Genomic DNA, 16117 nt, shown 5'->3' on the forward strand with positions numbered 1-16117 from the left:
ACTATTTGACTCAGTCAATTTTATTTCCTTCTCTGGTCCATAGTTTACCAGTTTGTAAAAACAGGCTAGACTAGATGATCCCTGAGGGTTCTTTTCAATATTTCATAATTTATTTTTCTTGAATTAGGTAGAAGGTAAAGACAAATAGTTGTAACAGCATAGGATTGTCTGAAGATTTAATGATTTCTACTGTAGGGCATCTAATTTTCAGCCTTGCTGCCTATATTTCCTTTTAATGGGATCATTTTGCTATACTATCCATAACTAATATACGGCTTCTCTTTACAATCAACTAGCTTGATCTCTGAAGTGCAATGTCCTGGTTCCACACTATCACTACCACCCCCACTTTTTAAATCTTGGAATTTCTTAGCCTTGAAGCAGCTTCTTGATTCTGAGCTGGGTATTTGTTTATTTGGTGTTTTCTATCAGCTGGGAATTCCCATTCCGAACTCTCTGTTCTGTATTCATCCTCTCTCTGGTCTCTGTGCTCTTGGCTTCCTCGCTGATTATTCTCTTGCCTGATATCTTTTTTTTTATGGCTCCTTTTTTTTTTTTTTTTTTTTTTCATTTGTTTCATGTTGTTCATGCCAGTATATTTAAGCTCAGGGTTGGTTTTTTTGGATCCTTTCTAACAAAATTTTGTTTATGTTTTCCTTTCTTTTTCTCCTTGCTAGATTATCTGTGCCTTTACTATAGTTTTATTCTAGAAGCAACTGCAGAGAATTTGTCAGTGCAGCTGAAGGTTTTCCCATTTGTTTACTGGAAACTTCCTTCTCACTCCAAGTCTTCTTATTCTCAGGAGGTGCCACCTTCTAAGTGATATCACTTGGATACTGAAACGTCTCCATGAACTGGAAGAATATATGCTTCAGTGTGGTAAGCAGAATTTCTAAAATGACCTCTTCCTCATGAAATATCCTGACATAATCCCCCAAATTTGTAAATATGATGATATATCATTCTTGTGATTTTGTGTTATGCTGTATGGTACATGTATTAGTCAGGGGGTTACAGAATAAAGGAACCTATGGGATATATATATGTGTATACATACACAAATAGGAAGAGATAGAGAGACAGAGGTTCTTTATTGATTTCATTGAAGCAAAAATGTAACCTTTCCTAAACCAAATGGAGTGCTGATAAACCACCTAAAGGAAGACAAATAACATTGGCCAGGCGTGGTGATTTACGCCTGTAATCCCAGCATTTTAGGAGGCTGAGGTAGGCAGATCACCTGAGGTAGGGAATTCAAGACCAGCATGGCCAACATGGAGAAACCCCTTCTCTACTAAAAGATACAAAAATTAGCTGGGTATGGTGACAGGTGCCTGTAATCCCAGCTGCTCGGGAGGCTGAGGCAGGAGAATCGTTTGAACCCAGGAGGCGGAGGTTGCAGTGAGCCTAGACGGCACCACTGCACTCCAGCCTGGATGACAGGTGGAGACTTTGTCCCCCCCCCCACAAAAAAAAAGCATAATATGTGTACCTATGACCTATGACAACCATACTTTAAAAGACATGTTTTCCCAACATATGGAATAAATATGTTCCATATTATAGTATTCATATTTAAGTTTATACCTCTAAATGAAAAACGGAAACATTTTTATTTTTCAGTTGGAGATGGCTTAAAGATATACTTATTTAAGGATTTCAAACTGACCACTCACAGGCTAAATATGGTTAAATATCGTTTGGCCTATATAAACTTTAAAAAAATAGGAAAATGTTACAAAAAGCCTGCACATGAACACTTTAATCTGTAATACCAGTTGAAATTATTTTTTAAAAAACAGATATTGCTTAGAGCAAAATTTACACAAATAAAATTGATGGCACGACATGGGTTAGGAGACTTGGCCTTAATGTCTGAACGTAATATTAAATCCCTTTGTTACTCCGTTTTCTTATATGTACAGTGAGTTGTTTAAACAACAGCAAGGGTTGCCAGCCCAAAAGCCTTCAAGTGACAGGCAAGTGATGTAAGAGTGAATACACCAGGTGCAATACAAAAGTGAGTAATGGAGCCACAACAATTGGAGAATTCACAAACTACCTCAAGGAGGCACCAGCCCGTTATTGTCATGGGAAGAAATGGGCACAGTGTTGCCAGATCTTTTGACTTTTCAAAAGAAGTTGGTATCTATTTATTATAAAGAATTTGCTGCTCACAGAGGCTGAGGAGTCCCATGATCTGCTGCCTGCAAGCTGGAAACACAGGGAATTGGTGATGTCGTTCTGAAAACTGGAGGGTCAATGGCATAATTTCTAGTCAAAGGCAGAAGAGTGATATCTCAGCACAAGCTGTCAGGCAGAGAGAATACATTCTCCCTTCCTCCACCTTTTTGTTCTATTCAGGCCCTCAGTGGCTTGGATGAGGCTCACTCACATTGGGCAGGGCCATCTTCTTTACCTAGTTCACCAATTTAAATGTTGATATCATCTGGAAACACTCTCAAAGACACACACAGAAATAATGTTTAATCTTGGAACCCTGTTTCCCAGTTCAGTGGAAACCATCACAATACATTTGCTTTTACAAATAATGAGTTATCCAAGTGGGCCTGATATAATCATATGAGTCCTTAATAGCAGAGAGCTTTTTCCAGCTGGAGGCAGGAAGAGAAGTCAGAGGGATTTTAAGTGTGAGTCCTGAATAAACCCTGGCTGCTACAAAGATGGAGGGCCTTATCGAAAGCATGAAGGAGAATATGCACAGCCTACAGGAGCAGAAAGAACCCCTGACTGGCAGCCAGCAGAGGATGGGAACTTTATTCCAACAACCAGTAATCTAAAGTAACTAAATTTGGCAATGACCTAGGTAAGCATGGAAGCAATTTCTTCCTCAGAGTGCCTAGATGAGATCCCTGCCTGGCCAGCGAGACCCTAAATGGAGAGCCCAGTTACAGTGTACTAGGACTCTGACCTGCAGAAACTGTGAGATAACAAATTTGTTATTTAAGCTTGTAAGTTTATGGTAATTAGTTACACAACAATAGACAATTAATATTCCCTACGATTGTGCTTCTTTGGTGCTTCTGCCCTCCTACCTTTGTATGCAGTACCTACAGAAGTGGACTTTGTGGTTCATTGAGTTAAAGGATTTTCAAACCACATCTTCCAAGCGTTGAGGGCAGCCAAAATTCGCAATTCCCATCTATTAAAGTATTCTAATTTAGAATTGCAATATTGCTTTACTTGAAGAGAACTGACAAGAGGCTATCATAGAGTTTTTCCTAATCAGTTACCAGTACGTGAACTCCCCAAATCAGTAAATTATGCCCTAAACTCACTCAATAGTTGGGGTACGGGAGTTGATATGTGAAAGTGGTCATGGATGGTGCTGACCCAATCACATGAGAAACAATCAAGTTGCTAGTAACGTGATTTTAAAAGTAAAATTTAAAATGTAAGATCAATTTGCAAAGGTAAAAAAAGATTTGACTATAAAAATATCAGAAATATTTAAGATGGGTTGATGAATAAATTCTAAAAATTTGATTCAAACTAGATAGAAAACAGCCATTTTTTTTTAGAGGTTAGGGAAACTAGGTCAGCTCGAAAAAACTTCTACATATTTAGGTAGACTCCAGGCATGTTATGTTACGTTATGTCTTTTCCTTTTGTCTAGCTAAAAAGTGAAAAATAAGCTATGTGCTTTAAGGGATAAATTGGATTTTTACTCTGGTCATTTGAATCTGTGAATGTTGAGCACATTTAACAGGAATAAGATTAAAGAAAGCTAGCTGTAAGAAGCTTTCTACATCAAATCGCTCTGAAGCTTTGAAACTTTCTAAAAGGATCAGATGTTAAAACATAAAAAATAAATAGATACAAATTACTGGTTTATGAATAAAAGTGGAATTATTCAATTTAGAGAACATCTTTGGTAAAAAAGAAGTTCTAAAGACCTCAGAAGCTAAGGTTTAAATTTAGAATTTGGAAATTTTTATGTGTTTTTATTTCTATAGATATGCTTCAGAATGGCATGTCATTTGCATATCAAAAATTATCACTGTGTAAATAAACTTATTTTTACATAAATAAAAATACTTCAAGGGAAATTGCCACTTATAAACCATAAGATCTTGTGAGAACTCCCTCACTATCACAAGAATAGCATGGGGGAAATTGCCCCATGATTTAATTACCTCCCACCAGGACCCTTTTTTCACTTGTGGGGATTACAATTTGAGATGAGATTTGAGTGGGGATACAGAGCCAAACAATATCATGATCATTAACATATCTCACAGTCTGAGATCTGCAAAGTCCTACTTTCATAAATTGCTTCTACTGTTCTTTGTACTGGCTAGAAACAGCCCACAAATTGTGGTTAGTCTAGTACATTATTATATTCTATTTTTATTTCTATAAAAACACTTAAGATTAAAGAAAACTAGCTGTAAGAGGCTTTCCACATCAAATTGCTCTTAAGCTTTGAAACTCTCTAAAAGGAAAAGATGTTTAAACATAAAAAACAAATAGATACAAATGACTGGTTTCTGGAAAGAAAAATAGAATGTAATCATTTGGATCTGTGTATGTTGAACACATTTAACAGAAGAATAAGCTATTGGGCTCGCTCTCTCTCCTGCCACCATGTAAGACGTGCCTTTCACCCCTTCACCTTCCACCATGACTGCAAGTTTCCTGAGGCCTTCCCAAACATGAGGAACTGTAAGTTAATTATGTATCTTTCCCTTATAAATTACCCAGTCTCAGGAAGTTCTTTATAGCGGTGCGAAAACGGACCTGTACAGATTGTTCTCAGAAGTTTCCCAGATTTTCCGCTATTGGGCAAAATAAAGATGTAACTGCTCCTAAAATAAATCTTAGGGTGCATCTTCCCACCTGAGAAGATGGGGGCCATTTCAGTCTCCATTAATTCACTGGAGTATAGAGTGAATGAAATCCTAAGATATTACTGACCTAGGCTTGTCACTTGCAGAGAGAATCAAGCACTAACCAGGACCTGAAATGTGAATCCTAGAGTCAGGTGAGGTAGGGAGGTGAGGAGAAGGAAGATAGTCCTGGTATAAAAAACAGAAGGAATGTAGGCAGCCCAGGTAACTTCCTTTTGGAATGGAGATGTTGCTGATCAAGATGAAAATGATGCCTTGTATTTTCACCATTTTCTGAGTTAGAATGCCCATTTCTCTTCTCTTACGGTATCTTCAAAACAGCTTGTTGATATAAGCAAGGCAGGAATTTATTACCCCAATATTGAAGATGAGGAAATTGAGGTCCTGAAGGAAACTGGTAGCTCTCCCACAGTTGATCACTGAGAATCTGACACAAGCTGCACTAAAAAATGCTGCTGTGAAAGGTTACACGTATCAATTACACATGTTTTACAATTATTTATGGATGTTTTTGTTCATGTTAGCTTGTAAGGAAACAATGTTAGAGAGTTTATATAATTTATCCAAAATCATACTAGCTAGTAACTATGAGAGCTCACCTTAAAAATCTGTCCAATGCCTAGTCTTCCCTTTACCTGAAATAATGAAAGACTTATTAGGGTGTTAGATCAAGCCCCAAATAATTTGTATCCTCCTTGAGTTAAGTTGGCCACATGGGCAAATCAAGACAACTTAATTCTGTTTGATGGTAGGCTTCCTCCCCACTTTACCATGTCTGACATTTAAAGCTGCTTATGATTTTCACTGTGGCAAAGACCAAGGTATTCTCACATCTGTCCTATGTATATGTTTCAATGGTCGAAGAGCCATGGTCCAACATTTGCTCAAAGAATATCAAATCTACGTGTACTTAGTATGTCAAAAGAGAGTTCTTTCAAATTTTTGTACAGTTAGGGAGATAAAAGAAATGGGGGAAGGCTTGACAGATGATAGGAGAGGTGGGGGAGAGAAAGAGTGGGATGATGGTTCCAGGAATATGGAGAAACTTGGAGAAATGCCCAGAATTGGGAGTGGGAGGTAGGGAATGAGACACAGAAAAAATAAGGGAGGTGCGGCAGACAAACTCAAAGTGTAAGGAGGCCTTGAATATCAGGGCAGGAAGTTTGAAATTGATGATGGAGGGACAGAGGAGACAGAGAGACATGTAGGGAAGTGGGGAGTAGTATTGTCACGGGAACCCTAGGGGCTGTCATGGGCGTTGGGAGTCTTGGCCGGCTGGGGCTTTGGGAAGAAAAGATTGCAGGGGAAAGGAGAATTTGAAATTCTCCTGTGCCTCACAGATATGTAAATAAAGCACAATAAGAACTATAATGAGGAAACAAATGTCATAAAAATGTTTGATAGCAGATGGAACATACAAACACAAAGAGATGCCAATAGCCTCCAGCCAAGAGAAATAAGGGAATGAGCTCGGTCTAGGTGACCCTGAAGCTCTGTTTCAGCTTGTGTATTCTGTAGTTTATATGCTTTGATTTAATTTATTGAATTTCACTAGTGTTTGCCAGCTACTGCCTATGTAGAAAACACTTTGCTGGGTAGTAGAGAGTGAGGAGTGAGAGGGAATGTGAGGTCGAATATAATTTTGTTCCCTGCTTGGAAGAAGGTTTCTGTATATTAGGGGAGAAGACCCTGCAAACTTGTATCACATTCCAGAGTGAACCAGTGCCTCAACGGGAGGATGGGTGGACTTCGATGAAGGTGATGGTTTTAGACATAGGCAAAGAAAGGTAAAGGCACTTTCTAGGCAGAGGAAAACCCACTTGTAAAGGGGTAAGAAAAAAGCTCTGAGAATAATAATTATGGTCATCAGAATTCGAATTTTATCCCCAGTGAATCGCATTCTCATATAAGCCCCTCCTCTTGACAGTAGATGAAACTCTAGGCTTGCTTTGTTAAAGGTAGTGGATGTCATTCCCATAATTACATTGTGTTATATGGCAAAGGTGAGGCAATACTCACTCCTGTGTTTGTGTTCCTTTATATAAGGCTCCATCTCAGCACAGTGGAGAGAGATTTCCTGCCACCTTTGAAGAAATCAGTTGCCATTTATGAGAATTCCACTTAGCAAGGAAGCATGGGACCCTCTAGGAGTTGAGAGCATTCCCCAGCTGAAGACAACACAAAAGAAAAACCTCAGTCTTACAATTGCAAGGAACTACATGCTGTTAGATTGGTGCAAAAGTAATTGCAGGTTTTGCCATGCAAAGTATGGCAAAAACCACAATTACTTTTGCACCAACGTAATACCAACAAGCAGATGAGCTTAGAAAATACCCCTGAACTCCAGAAAGGAAAGTAGCTCAGAGGATACCCAGAGGGTAGTCTGGAAAGAACCTGAGCAGAGTATATAGCTAGCACATGTCTGGGCTGTAGACCAATGGATAGTGAGATAGTAAAGGGATGTTTCTCAAGCCACCAAAATTGTGGTGATTTGCTGCACAGCAATAGAAATCTAATACTATAAACTATCAGGTTAAGTTTGAGTTCTGAGTACATGTTAGGGGTTGGGGCAATGGAAGGCTGAAAAAATTGGGAAGAGACAATTTAGTCCAAATTAGAATCTATGCAATGGATGTAGTTAGGTTCAAATTAGAACTAAACGAAATTCCAGTGGATGGGACAATGCTGGGAGACACCATATGAGCTACCATGTTCCGTGATAGTGGTCATGGCATAGTTTGGGCAGTAAGAGAGAGACTAAATATTCACACGCTGGTAGGAGTTACCCCAATAACATCTTTCTGGCACTTTCCTGGCTTGTGCCAGTTTACAGGCATTGCCAGGATTTCCTATGGGACTCCTCCACTCTCTTTGAAGTTGTTAAAGTCTCATAGCACAAGGTAGTGGAGAAGCACAAAGCAGAAATGAATTGTGGCTAGTCGGAAATACCATAGAATTCTGGCAGTTTGAGATGGATAGAAGCCTTGAAGTCATGTCTCTTAATTTTGTGATGCATGGCCCTTCTCTATAAAGTTTCTAATACATGTATACCCACTCAAGTAACTCTACTAACTGATGGCTCACTGCTATGGAAAGACAAGGTTGTTAAAGCACATTAAGCATGAGAAGCCTTTATTACTCTGAGCTATAATTTAATGAAATGGCAATTGTCGGAGGTGAGAGGTGCCTTTAAGATTATCAGTTTAAAAGAGGCAAAAACAAGACCCATAGAGGAGAAAGTAATTACACACGCTCCCATAGTCACTTGATAACAGGGCCACATATAACCAGCACCCCTTCTACCAGCAGCCTCTCAAGTATGGAACAGACAAATCAAGGAGGAAGGATTTATTTAAACATTCTATTAGGTACAAAAAGTGGCTGACTTTACCCTTTGAAATTCGTTCCAAACCGAACAATTATCCAAGCATTGCCACGGCTTATTAGAGAGGACACTGTCAAGTTTGTTATGAGTACATATAGCTTACTGCCATCTGTTCTTCTTGACTTCTACTTCCCGTTATTTATTGTATATTTATTGCACACATTTGCATCTTTTCATTTAGAAAAGCACTGCTAGCAGTAGGCTCATGTTTACTTCTAGAGTTGTCTTCTTAAAATTAGGGGGTGATGTCTCTTATCTATAAGATGCTTTTCTCTCTCTGGGCATAGACCCCATCGTCTTCCTCTCATCTTTCAGCATCTTCAAGTAGATGCTGAAAATAAAAATCTGTGAAGTACTTGAATTATAATAGCTCTCCAGATCTAGAGCAGCAGAATTGCACCACTAGAATGACACATGAAGATTGGAATGGCAGTTGAGGAAATGATACAGCTCAGAACTACCCAGCGTAGCACTCTAACTGCAAGACAAGTTCTGTATTTTATTTCCTCTGAAATTCTCCCATACGGCAGACAGAGAGGAAGAGACAAGAAAGAGAAAAAAGAAAAAAGGAGCATCGGAGGAAAGAAAATTGAGGAAGAGAGACACAGTAGAGTATTGGGAGAAGAGAAACAAAAGGAAACATATAATGTTAGATATTTTTCTTGACTCAAAACATTAAAAGCAATTTATCAAGTTGTGTGTGCACCCAGACAAATTTCCCTTGATTGGAATGCTGTGGCTACTTCAGTCTTATAACCAGCCACCCATTAAACACAGATTGATATCCTGGAAATTTGGGTGGAGGTCAGTGACTATCTTAAAATGACGTGAAATTTCTGTAGCCAGGATGGCTGAGTGAAGCCTCTTGCATCCTACTGTAGGGTCTGTCCAAGGCCTCATCTGATAGGAAATGACAAATAGCCACTCTCCAATAGCAGAATTACCCCCGAGAGAAGCATTCCTGGGAAAGAGCATAAAACCACAATCAAAAGACCATGCTGCTTCCCACATTAAGTACACAGTGAGTGGTTCATGTGTGGGCTTTGGACAGAAGTCTAAATCTCCAGACAGACAATTGGACGGCTGTTGTTCCTAATTACTTCACTGGCCTTGACATGTGAGCAAGCAGGACATGTACCCATTAGAGGCAAATTTTTATTAGAGTGGCCATTCCAGGGATTATTAGGAACTTGTAAAGAATGCAATTACCACTTAAACTGTATTCAGTTGAATATATTTTAACTGTAATTGAAAACAAATGAATGCTTAACTGTATGGTTGGTTAGGCTTCCATAACCAACTGTTATCTTATTATTTACATTAATTAAAACAACATGCACTGGGATTTATTTGCAAGTGTGCAGTTATAATTCAATAAAGGTTCAAAATAGATTTCTTTATTTAGCATTTGCTCTGAAACATTGGCTCAGTATTGGCCAGTATGATTTTTGCCACAAACTTTTCTGATCCACTGAAATGAGAAAAAGAGAGATGTGTATTTCTTTTCATTAAAATAAAATTAATGCTTTCAAAAAGCATTTAAACTCATCAATTTCTTTTTTTTTTTTCTTTAGTGTAACAGGAAGGCTATGAATGGTTATGGCCACCTGATGATTTTCAGAAGAAATCAGCTTTCAGCTTTTGTTCATCATTATGTCAAGTGTCTGGGGCTTTGAACTGCTGAGAATATGGTATCTGTTTTTAAGCAAATGCAGTCATCAAGGATCTCCTAGTATTTTTTGCCTCAGATTTGATGTTTTTCCCCAACATATTAGGAAAAAGTAATTTTGGGAAATTTTCTGTAATTATGTAACTTTCCTTCGGAGAACACCTCTAAGATTCTATATTGGACAGAAGAGAGCTGACTCTAGCTCCCTTGTTCAATGCAATATTGGGACATGACTTTGTGTCCCTGGACTTTAATTCTGCAATCTGTAAAAATGGGGATAAAAACTTGGTCTTGTCTACCTAGCAGGGATATATTGAGACTGCAGAAGACAGCATTGGAAGGGTTTTGAAATCTGTCATGAATATCCCAGAGGTCAGGATTGTGACCCATGATCATCGCAGACCCATGAAATTGGTCTCCGTTGAAGGCAGCAAGAGTCTGACAGTTAGTAGGTGCTCAATTAATGTTTCTTGATTGGTTTTATAGTATATATCTTTACTAGTTATCAAGATACATTTAGAATAGGGAGAAAGGAACCTCAGCCTCATTTGTGAGGATTTATGCAGTTTGAAAGAAAGTGAATGTGTTTGCCACAGTGAGCTGCAGGAATCTCTCCTGAAGAGCATTCTGCAAGTCCTTGTCTTTTGCACCTGTCTTTCCACCAGTTTTCCTTGACCCTGGTGTCACAGCTAGCTAACGGCTTCTTTGGAGGCATTGCTCTGTTTTATTTTGCTTGTGGTCATCAACCTTATTGTCAATGTAACGGACATCTTTGCTTAGCTAAACACAAACATACACCATACATTATTACATCTTCCAGCCACCATACAACGTGGCAATGAGAGATGTGAACCTGAGGGCAGTGCCTGGAAGAAGAAGAAAATGTGCCACAGAGAGGACAGGAGCTCAGGGTTCAAAATTCTTTTAAAGACTCTGCCATAAGATCCTGACAGAGATGGGTCAAAGGGGTATTTAATTTCAAGGAACCAAATTTGAGGAAATCAAAATTAGTTACAGATCAAGTTGTGGTTAATTATCCTTTATAAAACAACTACCCAATGGACATGGCAAACAAAATTTCATCAAACCAGCTCCTTGTCTACTTTCCCACCTTGGTTAGTCATCACTCTTACCACCTGTTTACTCACAAAACACATATAATCTACATGTGAACAGGCAGCAATGTCCCATTCTCTGAACATGTAATATTTTTATTCTTCTGTACCTTTGTACCTACTGTTATCTCTGCCTGGAATACCTCATTCCTGTCTCCCTGTGAAGCTCAGAGTTTGGTGATGGTATAATTTCATGTCTGCCTTCTCTACGACCCATGAGTCTCTTGAGGGCAGAATCTCATCTCAATCATTTTTACAATTTTGAATTTCAGTCAGGTGCTGGCAGGGAGCGTCTATTTACTGAAGGCGTATATGTCATTGGTGTCCAATACAAATTTCAGCAAAGATGTAAATGTTCTATATGTGTGCTGCCTGGTCCAGCAGCCACTATCCTTATGTGGCTATGGAGAACTTGAAGTGTGGCTCATGCCATGGAGGAGCTAAAGTTTAATTTTAATAAACTTAAATAGCCGCATGTGACAAGTAGTTGGTGCATTTGTACAGCATAGCTATAAATATTGATAAGAGAATGGCCAACAGTGATTTTGAGAAATGCTGCTCACATTCTATGACAAGGGGACTGCTATAAACCCAAACGAGTAGGTCTGGAGATGAGAAAGAACATTCTATTCAACCTCCACATTTCTCCCTCATGCAATGTTGATCATACAGTTCTGCAGCTGGCTTGGAAGCCAGACGATGCAGTATGCATAGCTGTGCTTTCTCTCTCTGACTTGACTCCACTCTTGAATGGTCCACACATTCTGTTTGATTGGTGCCTGTAAAAAGAATGCTTTCCATAAAGTATGAAGAGGGCTTTAGAAAGGGAATCAATAAAATGTACAGCCAGTGATTCAGCACCATACAGCGGGAGGTTAAGGACCTCACTCCCAAAGTGGTGATCGTGGTAAGCACAGGATGTGTGTGCCGGACCCTACAGCTTTCTCCATCTCCACATACTCCACCAGGCCTGGCCGAACCTGCCACAGCCCCCAACCAGGGCTTTCTTGAGGGGAACAGGTGCCGCCTGATGCGAGAGCCAAGCCTCCTAAAGGCCAAGGGGCTGGGCGACATCTAGAAAGAATCTGACACAGCCATCAGAAACATAATGCTAGTTTGGCTTCCATTAAGTCAAATGAGTGGGATCTTTTGAAGGCTGAATAGGATCTGCAAGTTTTTGGACGGCCTTGTGAGAGCAAGAATCAAGGATGCCGTGCAAAGGTTTATACTTAACATTGAAGAAAGGCAAAATAAGCTATGTGAACTTTTAGCATTAGAAGAAAATGAGTATTTTACAGAAATGCAATTGAAGAAAGAAACCATCAAGGGGAAAAATGATAGGATGAGAGAGAAAACTAAATTACTAAAAGAGAAGAATGAAAAAGAGAGGCAAGACTGTGTAGCTGAAAAGGTAGACCAGCAATTCAGGGAACGCTGTGAGGAGCTCCATGTTGAATTGTTTTGTATCCATAAAGAAGGCGTGTGAGGAGTAGAAAGCACAGATCACATTTAATGAGGAGCTGAGGAGGCAAAAGCTAGTTGAAGAGCAGATGTTCTACAAGCTCTGGGAGGAAGATTGATTAGCCAAGGAAAAGCGAGAAGCCCAAGAAGAGAGGAGATGGAAAGAGTTGATGGAGAACACATGCCTGGGGCTCAATGCCCAGATCACCAGCATCAAGACGCAAAGGCAGGCGGCACAGCTACTGAAGGAAGAGGAGGCGTGCCTTGTGGAAAGTAGCAGTGCACAGATTAAACATGAGAATAAACAGGATAAACTAAAAAAACAGAAGGCAAAGCAGGAAACTAGGACCATTTTGCAAAAGGCCCTACAAGAGAGGATAGAATATATTTAGCAGGAATCCAGAGAAGAACAGGATTTGAACATGAAGTTCATGCAAATGGCCCTTCAAGACTTACAGGAAAAGGCAGATAAAAAGAAACAAAAAAGAGAAGAATATGATAAGAGAACAGAAGATACATCGTAAATATTTGGCACAGAAATGCGAGGAAGAAAAAGTTCAGGAGAAAGAATTTGACAGAATATTAGAGGAAGACAAGGATAAGAAGTTGGCTGAGAAGAACAAGGAGCTGAGACTTGAAAAGGAGGCAAGAAGACAGCTTGTGGATGAGGTCATGTGTACAAGAAAACTTGAAATTCAAGAAAAGTTTCAATGAGAAGCTAAAAAACAGGAAGAATGTGCTGTGGAACAGAAACACATAAATGAAGGTCTTAAAGAGCTTTACTGTGAAGAGAAGAATTCTGCAAGAAACCAGCATTTAGCCCGGGAGTACAGGAAGCAACTTCAGATGCAAATCGCCTGCCAGCAGCCATCCCAAGAAGCAGAGAAGGAAGAGAAATGCCATGAGTTTCAAGCAGGGATAGCAGCAAACAAGATCTGTTTGGAAAAGATCTAGAAGGTCCTGTCCACCCATCAAGTGCTGCCTCAAAACATTCACCCTGTGCAGAAGGCATGCCCCAGTGAGCTTCCGCCATAGTTCCATGAGCATCAATATATCTTTTCGTGGTCTTTTAATATTTTTAACTACAGTATGCTTACATGTTTCTTTTAACTCATGGATAAACTGTTCTTTTTTGCCCTGAAAAAAAAAAAAAAAGAAAGGAAATCAAATTCAGTGATGAGGGAGGAAATGAACTTCTCAGGGTCCACTGAAGAAGCCCTTATAATACAAAGCAGTGCTGTAAGACCCTTCTCAGAGTGGGGTTGTCTTGTCTTTGGCTCACCGTTCCTGCAAGGCCACAGAAAGTCCGGATCAGACAGGGAGACAGAGAATGTCTGGGTTGGGAAAGAGAAGGAGCACTGCAAGGTCACCAGTTGGAACACACTGAAACCAAACCCAGCTGGAGGTCAGGCGACATGCTTTCCAGATGCCTCCCAAGGACTGGCTCCCATTATTTTCTGCAAAAGAGGTGCTTGAAAGAAAAGTGAAATCACCACAGCTCTATAGGGACCTTGACTCCCTAACACTGCCCTGTCTGTGCGGGGGAGTATTTAAATGTTCATCACCTCCAGGGTTTCTGACCAAGGCTTCAGAAGATCCATGAGTCCCCAGAATGGTAGGTCAATTTTGTGCATGTTAAGTATTTTCCGGAAAAATGACTCAAAGCATTTGTAAAAATTTCAGGATTTATAAATCAGAAGATTTAGAAATGCTATTCTATTTCACATCCCACCTGTCCTGTCTCATATGAAGAACCAAAGGCTAAGAGAGCAAAAATGACATTTCCCAGACCATGCACTGAGTCAGTGAGAGAGCAAGAATGGAAGAGGAGATAACAAAGGATAAAGCTCACAGCTCCTCATCAGAGATCCCATCCTCTCTTCCCCAGCAATCATCAGCACTTTTGGAAGCAGTCAGTCTACCTAACATGCACTCATCATGTCAACGTCCGCCTTTATTTCTCTAGTCTTCATAATATATCGTGAGAAACTTAGTTGTATTTGGGTGAAGTCCAGAGTAAAAGTCAGGTCTTCATGATTCCCAGTGGTCTCTGGGAACTGCAGAATTAACACAAATAATCTGTTCATTCTCAATGCAACCAAATATTATCTGCAGTCTGAATAAATTACATTTTCCACATACAAATGAGTGCCTTAAAATGAATGCAGATGCTATTGAGATAAAACAAATGCTAATTTATCTAAAGTTAATTTATTGCAAACAAACCACTAAAAGTTAAACAGCCATGATTGAAGCTACAAGCTTTGAAGTATTTTGATACCATAAAGGAATCCTCACACTCACAGAAGTATCAACCATTAGAGTACATCTACTACATTTTCCTGATTTGTCAATGAAGAAATAAAGTAAGTTCAAGTTTATTTCTCTGGCTAGTGTTTCAGATGTTTTTTCTATTCATTAAATCAAAAGAAGCCATTGACATATCTCAAGTGACGGTGCCCTGTCTCATAACCAGGGTCTGTAATGCTTCCAGGCATTCTTCATTTCATGGAGGCTGCTGCCACTTAGAAGAAGCACATGGGTTTCTGATTTTTAGGATGATAGGATGTAAGTACCCCTAGGTATCTTTTCCAGGGATATTGGTCTTATCTGTGTGTAGATGGGTTGAGGTTATAATATCTTTTTCAAAACTGAGGACAACAGGTACAGCTATGGATTGTAATGGGAAGGTGGCTCTGGGGTTGACTAGATCCCATTCTGCCAAATGCATGACAGGCAGACTGTCTCATCCTAGGTCCCAGAAGGAAGTAAATGGCGAGTGCAATCTTCCTGGTTTCCTTGTGATAAAGACACCATTCATTATGCTCTCTGCTTTGTTTATTCTCATCAAGATTTTTCATAAATAGAAACAAACTTGTGGATTATACAGTTATGAATATGTAAAACATACTTGTTGGGGCACTCCAGTTGTCTCATGTCATAGTTTTATCCTAAAACTCCTTAATTAAATTCTAGGCCAAATAAATCCCAAGGGCATAAGACCACACATGGTACTTTAAACTGTGTTTTAGGAGATGATGGATTATGTCCTCACAGTAGCAGGTTCTTAAAGACATTTCCACTCAGTGTTGTTTGTTTAGACATCTATAGACAGGAACCCCATTCTGCAACTAGAGCACAGAGGGTCTCCTTCTGCCCAGGTTTTTGGAAGTAGATAGACAAGTGGCCCTGGTCCTGCTATAGAAGACACACATGACATCTCCCCAAGAAGTCCATGGGGTTGCTTGCCAAAGGGAAGTGAACACCAGCAGGGACTGCAAGAGCAGCAGAAATTCTGTTATAAGGAAGCAGGCTCACGAGGAAAATACATGCAGATCTTGCTGAGTTTATTTACAGAGCCGAGTGGTTCACATGCACCAGAACTACTCCTCACCCAACGTTGGCAGACATGGCTTTCTAGGGTTTTACATCCTCCAGAGTTAGCATAGGCTTTGGTGCTCTATGTCCTTTTCCCCAGCCAGTAGCCACCATCTGTTAATAATAACTTCACTGTTCCTTCCACGTAAGGCTTTTTTTCTCTACTATGATGCCACTACTCCTGTATCTCATGTTAACATTCCTTCAGTCATGCATTCTTCATCATAATGGACTTTCA

The 16117-nt window shown here is 39.7% G+C and overlaps 1 long non-coding RNA gene and 1 pseudogene across 1 annotated transcript in view; both read left to right on the forward strand.

Annotated features, from left to right (window-relative positions):
- Window positions 1-804: 804 nt before the first annotated feature.
- LOC116561992 overlaps window positions 805-16117 on the forward strand; it is a 60195-nt gene continuing 44882 nt past the window's right edge. The window contains exon 1 of the long non-coding RNA XR_004273700.1: window positions 805-879. This is a non-coding gene — a long non-coding RNA (uncharacterized LOC116561992). The remainder of the gene's footprint in view (window positions 880-16117) is intronic.
- On the forward strand, window positions 12253-14820 carry LOC116561991 (annotated as a pseudogene).

This window comes from Sapajus apella, unplaced genomic scaffold (assembly GCF_009761245.1).
Source record: "Sapajus apella isolate SASKATOON/1434 unplaced genomic scaffold, GSC_monkey_1.0 scaffold31, whole genome shotgun sequence".
NCBI classification, from domain to species: Eukaryota; Metazoa; Chordata; class Mammalia; order Primates; family Cebidae; genus Sapajus; species Sapajus apella.